We start from the raw sequence: 8,076 nt of genomic DNA on the forward strand, positions 1-8,076 counted from the left end.
CTATACAAATGTAAAAAGAATATACAAAAAAAAGAAAAGAAAAAAGAACAAACTGTTCGGAAGTTGAAAACCGAAATAAAAAATTAATTTCAGAAGTTGAATGTTGTCCGAATTTAAAATATTCGGAAGTTGACTGCCGAAATAATGAAAAATTTTCGAAAACCTACTGTTGAAATAAATCACTAATTTCAGATTTCTACTTCCGAACAAATTCTTTACTTTCGGAAAACCAGTTTCGAACAACTTGTTTACACTCTGTGGGCCTTTGTTCGTTTTGAAAATGATAAAAACAAAACTCTACATTACAAATTAAATAGGAATGAGGATTGAAAAGTAAACTCACCTAAATACGAATGAGGATTGAAAATGTGCTGGAATGCTTCAATGGGATGTCTTTGATGGATGCAGCTTTGGGGATGAAAGCTGTGTGAAGTAGGGAGCTATGGGGTAATGTCTCCAACACGGTAATGTGAGAGATGCAGCTTCGGCTTCAATGGGTGTATTTGCACCGTTGGGAGAGTTGGGTTTGAGGGTCGGGGGTGTGTGTGTGTGTATGAGGGTAGATGTGGAATGAACCGTGTGTGCAGTGAGTAAAATAATTAGGAATTAATATTTTTGGTGTGTGTAGTGAGAAGGATGTGCAAAGAGTGTATTTGGTGTGTGTAAATAGATGCTCCCACCAAAAACTCACCGGAAGTTAGAGTGTTAAACCTCACCTTATTGTGGAATGACGATAATAACCCTAGACATTTGCATTGCACTTTCCTCCCATTTTTTTTTTTATAACAGATGCATGTGTATTATACGTGATTTTTTATTTTATAATTTCAGATTGACTTTTGAGGGTAAAACTTTTGTATACAGTAGATTTTTTTTGGAAAAATTATTCATAAATCTCAAATTGAAAAATGTTGCTTCATTTAGTTTTGAATGTTTTTTGTTTGACCAATTAGTCTTTTTTATATTTTGGTATGTTGGATTTGTTTGAATTATTGATTGTAATTTATTTGTTTGTCCTTAGTACTGATTTCAAATAGATTTTTTGGTAGATTATTGATAAGGTATGGTTTAACATTACTATTTTTGGGGGAAGAGAGAATTATGTGATTCTGTTTTGGAGTTTTGATGTTTCCGTAATGGATGTTTTGTTCCTAATGTGGATTCGATTTGTCTTGATTTTGGAACACCAACATCACACACCAATATGTTTTGTTGGATGGTTCAAAGTCATCACCATTTGCTGTGCTCTGATTTTTTCTCAATGACGTTACGGAATTCATTTCGGTTTAATAAATTTGATTTTGTTCTCACAAATATACAACATCAGCTATGACCATTTCACCATCTGTACCAATCCATTTTTAGACCCACACTGGTGTACGTAGATGTCCTTTTTTTTTGTCCTCACATTATCAACAAATATAACATCACAGTACATATCCACTTGGGGTCTTAATATTAGCACATAATCAGACAACAACGGCCAAGTTACCCATACACGTTGGCCACCATGCTTGAACAACATATTGCTACGAGGGACAAGTCAGTGTTGCAAAGAACGACTGGTTGTATGACTGTAATAGGCTAACACATTACAGACTTCGTAATGTTGCAACATTTGTGCCCACACTATACTTCAACAATTGTCGTGTGTCTTGTGGTAGTGACCTCATATTGTCCCTAGCGACATTGTTGTCTACGATCATTACATCACTTGGAATTACCACCAAGAGATTGACAATGTACAATGTACTACATGTCATGTTAAACTGCTAAACAATTACAACGTACACACACTAACGACGGATTCATGTTCACGCACACATTCGCATGAAAATAATGTCTCATTTATTCGCAAATCATAATGTCCTAAAAAAACAACTAAACCGGCATCCGACAAATATAACCAACGACATCCACCTTATGAAATGCTATGGTACTGTAAACGCGCCCGAACGTCCCGGGAGGATGACTCTCGTTCTGTTCATATTGGGCTTGCTACAGTTCGGACTCAAATTGTCACGGTTCTTAATCTAAACCAAAGAGTCCAAATCCGGCAATTGTTTTGAGAAAAAACAAATTTTTGAAAGAAGTGCCAAACATGGACTGCTTTGCCAGATACAGAGTCGCCACCTAAATATTTTATTTTGGGGGATTTAGGAAACCCTGACTCGATACCAAAGGCCACGTGTCCGTCATCACCAAAGTTGCCTCGGCTCGGGAACTTGGGTACGATTGGGGAAGGTCAGCTATGAGCACCCCCTCTCGCCCGATCAAAGATCGACCTCTACTAACCGTGATATCTTGTTTTGAAAACATTATATATTCTTATTCCGATTATTAGCCTAGATTTACTATGTTATGCGCACAGTAAACAAGTATAGACCAAATCGCCTAAATTGGAACAAAACATTTCATGTTTATTTTCAAAATGGTTTGCTACTCGCAAGTAGGCTAAAATGCAGATTTTGCCACCCTCAAGTGGGCTTTAGAAAAGATGGTTTTGCCACTATCTAGTGGGCTTAAAACTTATAGTTTTAATGCATTATTCCAATTTAGGTAATTCAACCTCCATCCACAGGCATTCAAGCAGTTATATCACATAAGCAACTAGTCTCATGGTAATCATGCCGTCATGGCAACGCTCACACGCATGCAAGGATGTTAAAGCATAAGAACTTACCTAGTACTCCAAGCCAAAACAGAAACTAGTTAGTAATCATATGCATGGTCCTAGTTCATGTTAAGATGGCTAATGCAACACATGCAAAATGCAACTATGATAGGCTCGGCTAATCTACAATGACATGTGAAATGCGACAGATAACACGTATTCAATTTGAAATTGAAATACAAATGCAGTTAGAATGATGCGCCGAGCCCGGTGCATGTGAAACGAATAAATGGATGAAAACATGCTATCATACTGTATGCTAGTTGAAACATGCCCTAGACTAACCATCGAAAGCTAGTAAATAAAAGGGAAGAAAGACGTGGGGTTGGAAGACATGCATACACTCACGCACACTTATTACACATTCGCCCTCGCCCAGAGGGACCAAAAGAATAATACAAATTAATTAACCTACAAGCTAATTAAATATTACAGTCCACCTAATTAATTAATCAAATTAACTAAGCTAAGTATGCGGTAAAAGGCCTCGGGAAGAGGGTCCCATGCGTGCGTGCTCGGGTTTGCTCGGAAATCCAACGCCATGCATAAGTTTGCCTCTATTTTCCCTACTCTGCTCTTCTGAAAATTGCACAACTCCTAAGGTATGCTCCATGGACACTGTGGAGCACCACCGACCAAGTGGGAACACCACCGACCATGTCCGGATGGTCATCGGCCATTTGTTGAGCTCTCGGCCATCAATAATTGGTCGGTCGGCACTCCATGTAGTCGACCGACCAAATATTCCTGCAGAACCTGTTTTGACAGCAGCAGAGGGCAAAACATGGCATGGCAATGCATTTCAAGCAAATGTATGCACCACCACATCCCTTATCATATTTAAGACTCAAAGGGGTATGGTGCTCGATTCTCGGACCACCAATCGCGTATTTCAATGCATGATGGCTCAAGAAACCAAGTTGTGCATTTTAATGTCAAATATAATGCACACAAACACACAATGAACTCAACCTCTATCATACTCAATTCAAGAGGCAAAGCATGCATGCTTAATGTTATGCAACCTAGGCATGGAAGCTAAGCATGCAATATGAGCATGTGAACAAGCAATGTAAATATGCAAGCATGCAAGTTATGCAAACTAACAAGCATGCAACATGGATGAGCATGCAACGACATGTGGGAATGGTCTTAAACCAAAATGGGCAGTTCTCAAATAGGCCCAAATCAGTGGCCAAAATGATGCAACAAAGGCATGAAAACGCACACACAAGCATGCATGCACAAGGGCCTAAACATGGAGCGTAAGCCATCAACTCTTCAAGGCATGAAAGGGATGGAAAATGCAAGTATGCAAACATGGAACATGGACTGAAATGTGGTTTCCAATGATGCCAAATCATGAGAATAAGCCAAGTAAAGCATACTAGTGACCCACACACCCAAGGCTAGTAAGCTAGAATGCAAGACGACTATACAAATCATGGCAAACATGATCAAAAAAACCATAACCAGACCTTAAGCATGGCAAAACAGTGCTAAAACCCTCTTGGAACCTAACCAAAATCATGCTAAAATGTCATCTCACAACATGATGCATGTTAGGCCAAAACATAGGATTGCAAAGCAAGCATATGATGCATGCAAGAGACCATTAAACCAAGCAAAAACAGATCTAAGGCATGCCAAAATATGACCAAATACCCACTGAAATATGTCCAATACATGCAAGAATAAGGTGCTCCTTTGAAAGGCCAATAAGAGGGTTACTCTACACATGCAAGAAGGACACTCAACATGACCAAAACAACTTTGGAAATGGCTTATGGGGGTCCTAAAACCCACTGAAAAATGCCTGAACCGAGCTCAAGAAGTTTGCAAATATAGGCCCCTTTGTAAGGCCAAAAATGCAAGCAAACAAGACAACAAGGAGAGGGGATGACCCTCTCCTTCTTAGGACCTTAAATCAGTGGTGAGGAGGCCCAAACAAGGTGGTTCCGGAGCTCACCAAAAATAGCACAAAATGGGGCTAAACAAGGCCTAAGAGGGGTAAACGACCCCAAACACAAAAGTGACCTTAATGAACTATCTTAAACACAAAAAAATAGAACTTTTTTATGTTATACACAAAGCTTAAATCAGCATGCAAGACAGGTCAAAAGCTAATGCAAGATTGGGGAAAATAAAGCAAAAGTGTTACCCTTGAAGAACACTTCAAGAACAGCAGGCCCAGCCACTCTCTTCTGACCAAAATCAGTCCAAAACATAAGAACAAACCCTCAATGTCTCTCAAAGTCGAAGTAAGGTGTAATGTTATGTGTTTTAGTGGAAAACTAAGAACAAACACACACTTTAGGCCCTTAAACACACACAAAATGAAGAGAGAGAGGGAGATATAGAGAAAGAGAATGATATATATCAGATATATATGTATATAGTTCTGGTTTTTTGCTCAACCCCATCAAAGGAGGAGGGAGGTCTCTTATATAGACAAGGGAAAGCTTTGAAGCTTCTCAAAGAAGCTAAACAAAAAAATGGGTCAAAGGGGGGCAAGGATTCCTGAGGAAGCTAGGACAGCTGGCAAGCTTTTTGAGGAAGCTTTGACCAAGGGTCAAGCTTCCTCAAGAAGCTTTGACCAAAAGGGTGCAAAAAGGGCAAAACAGCCACATGTATGCCTCGGGACAGGTTTGGTGCATTCCAGCTGGCATAGCTGGCATGCACCATGCCTGAAAAAGGTAAAAAGGTGCTACCGGGCAGAAAAGGAGGTCACTGGCCAAACAGATAGCCGGCCGGCCATACTGAGTGCCGACCGGCCAATGGTATAATTCACCAATGGCCGGTAGCCTCAAAACATGGCCGATGGCATCAAACCAAGGCCGGTGGGTGTCAGGGGTAGCTAACAAGCTACTTTCTACCCTCAGAAGTAAAAACACAAGTGTTTGGTGCAAAACCAAACATAGAACAGTCGAGTTGAGAGATCCTGAGGCAAGGCGCGTAGCCGAGACCTCCGAGAACTCAAAACGAAACACAAACATGAGTAATCACCGAGTGTTCGAGCGGTGACGTCCAAGTCTTGAGGACGGTCAAAAATGGGGTGTCTATAGGTACCAAGAACCTAAAAATGTGTCCAATTCAATCAAAACATAGCTATGATATACCACTAACGTAACGAATATCCAATTATCAACTAATAAATAAATAAAAAAACATTTATCCCAAGTCAAAAACATTTACTATTTCAAATTTGGGGCCTAGTAAAAACATTTACTATTTCAAATTTGGGGCCTAGTGACATCAAGTTGTTCTGGCACGTAGTCCTCTTATCAGGTCGTTTAAGAACATCTTCACTATTGCCGTACGTAGAGCACATGGAGTCAACCCAACCATCATACTGTCAACCTCGGCTCTGTAGATGTACTGCCTTATGATGAAACACACAAAAATAGCATAGTCCGATTTGCAACGTAACCGCAAAAAAACATGAACAAATGTAGTATATTTGTGGAATAATGCAACATGGAACAATGAAAAAAGTCACCACTTACGTATCGGGGCTCTGTTATGGGCAGTCCATGACTACAACAAGCGAACCTTCAAAATTTAGCTTCTTCACATTGTTGGACGCCACCATTGACTTCACAAAACTGGTGTAGTGCTCTGCCACCCACGTTTTTTGCATTACCAATTACATATATTAACGTCACACACCCACCACCAATAAAACCATAAACACAAACCCTCCCACAATCCCCCCATCACAACACCTATACATATACCCTGCACAATCACAGTCCCTAACACCAACAACACAACTACACTGTGACTGTCCATCGATAACGTTCACACCATATCCCCAATTCAAAATGAAATCAAACAAACAGATGCACATAACATCCACTAACACCAAAAAAACAGTAACCACACCTATACCCAACAAAAATACCACAAAAAACCAAACCAACAACATGCACATGTTATTACTCGACCATCACAGAAAGTAACATTAACCTAAAACCCATTTTTTCCCAGCACCTAGTGTTGTCACATCACAAAAACACATTAACATTACAATTTATGCAAATAGTAAACACATCATCACAACATTTCGTCCATCAAAACACATACAGCTATTATATTCGTTATTGGCAATAAATAACATCATCCACAACTAAAACAATACAAACCTCCAACCCACAATACAAATTTCAAACCCACATAATCGATGTTCTCTAACACCAATCCCCTACTATTCTAGCTAATAAATATTCAAATCATCATCAACGATCAACATACCTACTGCCATCACACAATGCCACCCACGCCGACGTCGAATCACTGATGGTGTTAGATCACCGATGTTATGTGCTCATTGACGATCCGTAGTCAAGAACCCTTAATTGTCACGCTGAATCGCCTCTGCAAATGTTATTGCTGAAAATGGGTGTTTTAACCTTTCTAGGATTTTTGTGGTTGGGTACAATGTTATATTGGTATTGAATATTGGAGGCTCCACATTGCCAAATGTGAAGATTCAATCACACAGGATGATGATCCCAATCACTAACATTGACATGGAAACCCAGAAATTTTCATTACATCTTGACCATTTTGTTCGGGATGGTGGGAAATAAAAAAAAAGGCTATAGTACGCTTTTGGGCATTTTTGTAACTACAACCAAAAACTCACATTTACCCCCTACCAAATGCAATTCACGTGTTAATTAAATGGGTTTCTATGTAATCAACAATTAAACGGGACTTTTCAGTCTATAAAATAAAATGTAGGACTAAATGGTGCAACAATTCCAAATTTGGGATTTATTGGTGCTTTGCCCATTTTTCTTTTGGACATCAAATAAATAAAATTAAAATAATACAATATTGACATATAAAAAATCAAAATAAAGATAGAGAGAGTATGAAAGTAGCTTGTGAAATTTGGAGATGGACTGCAAATCACTATCATAAAATCGCATGTGTCTCATTCTATGCAGGTTTTTATCGAACTCATACAACTCTAAGATTCAACTCAGAATATTCATAACGGTCTAATTCACAATGAATAATTGTAGCAGACCAAGTGTCAAGTTTGTATTGAATGCCCAGAATTTAAAGAAAATATGAAAATAAGATTTAATTATCCATATTAAAATTTAATAGGACTTAATAGTAATTTTAAGAGCAAAATAGGACTTATCGACCAATTTATTATTATCCATGTTTACAGAATGATGTTCTAAAAAGGAATGTTCACAAAATGTAGCTCAAATTTCATTTTATTCATTTACATGCAACAACCCTCCTTTCTCTAAATTCTAATTTCTATAAATTCTAAGTGAAAAGTTGATATGCTTTATGTATAAGCAATTACAATGTTAAAAGTTGTAAGGTTTACCTAGGTCAAATTTTGACCAAATATTTCAAAAATCCTTCTCTATATG

This window comes from Camellia sinensis, chromosome 8 (genome assembly GCF_055761805.1).
Source record: "Camellia sinensis isolate YWXY chromosome 8, ASM5576180v1, whole genome shotgun sequence".
NCBI lineage: Eukaryota > Viridiplantae > Streptophyta > Magnoliopsida > Ericales > Theaceae > Camellia > Camellia sinensis.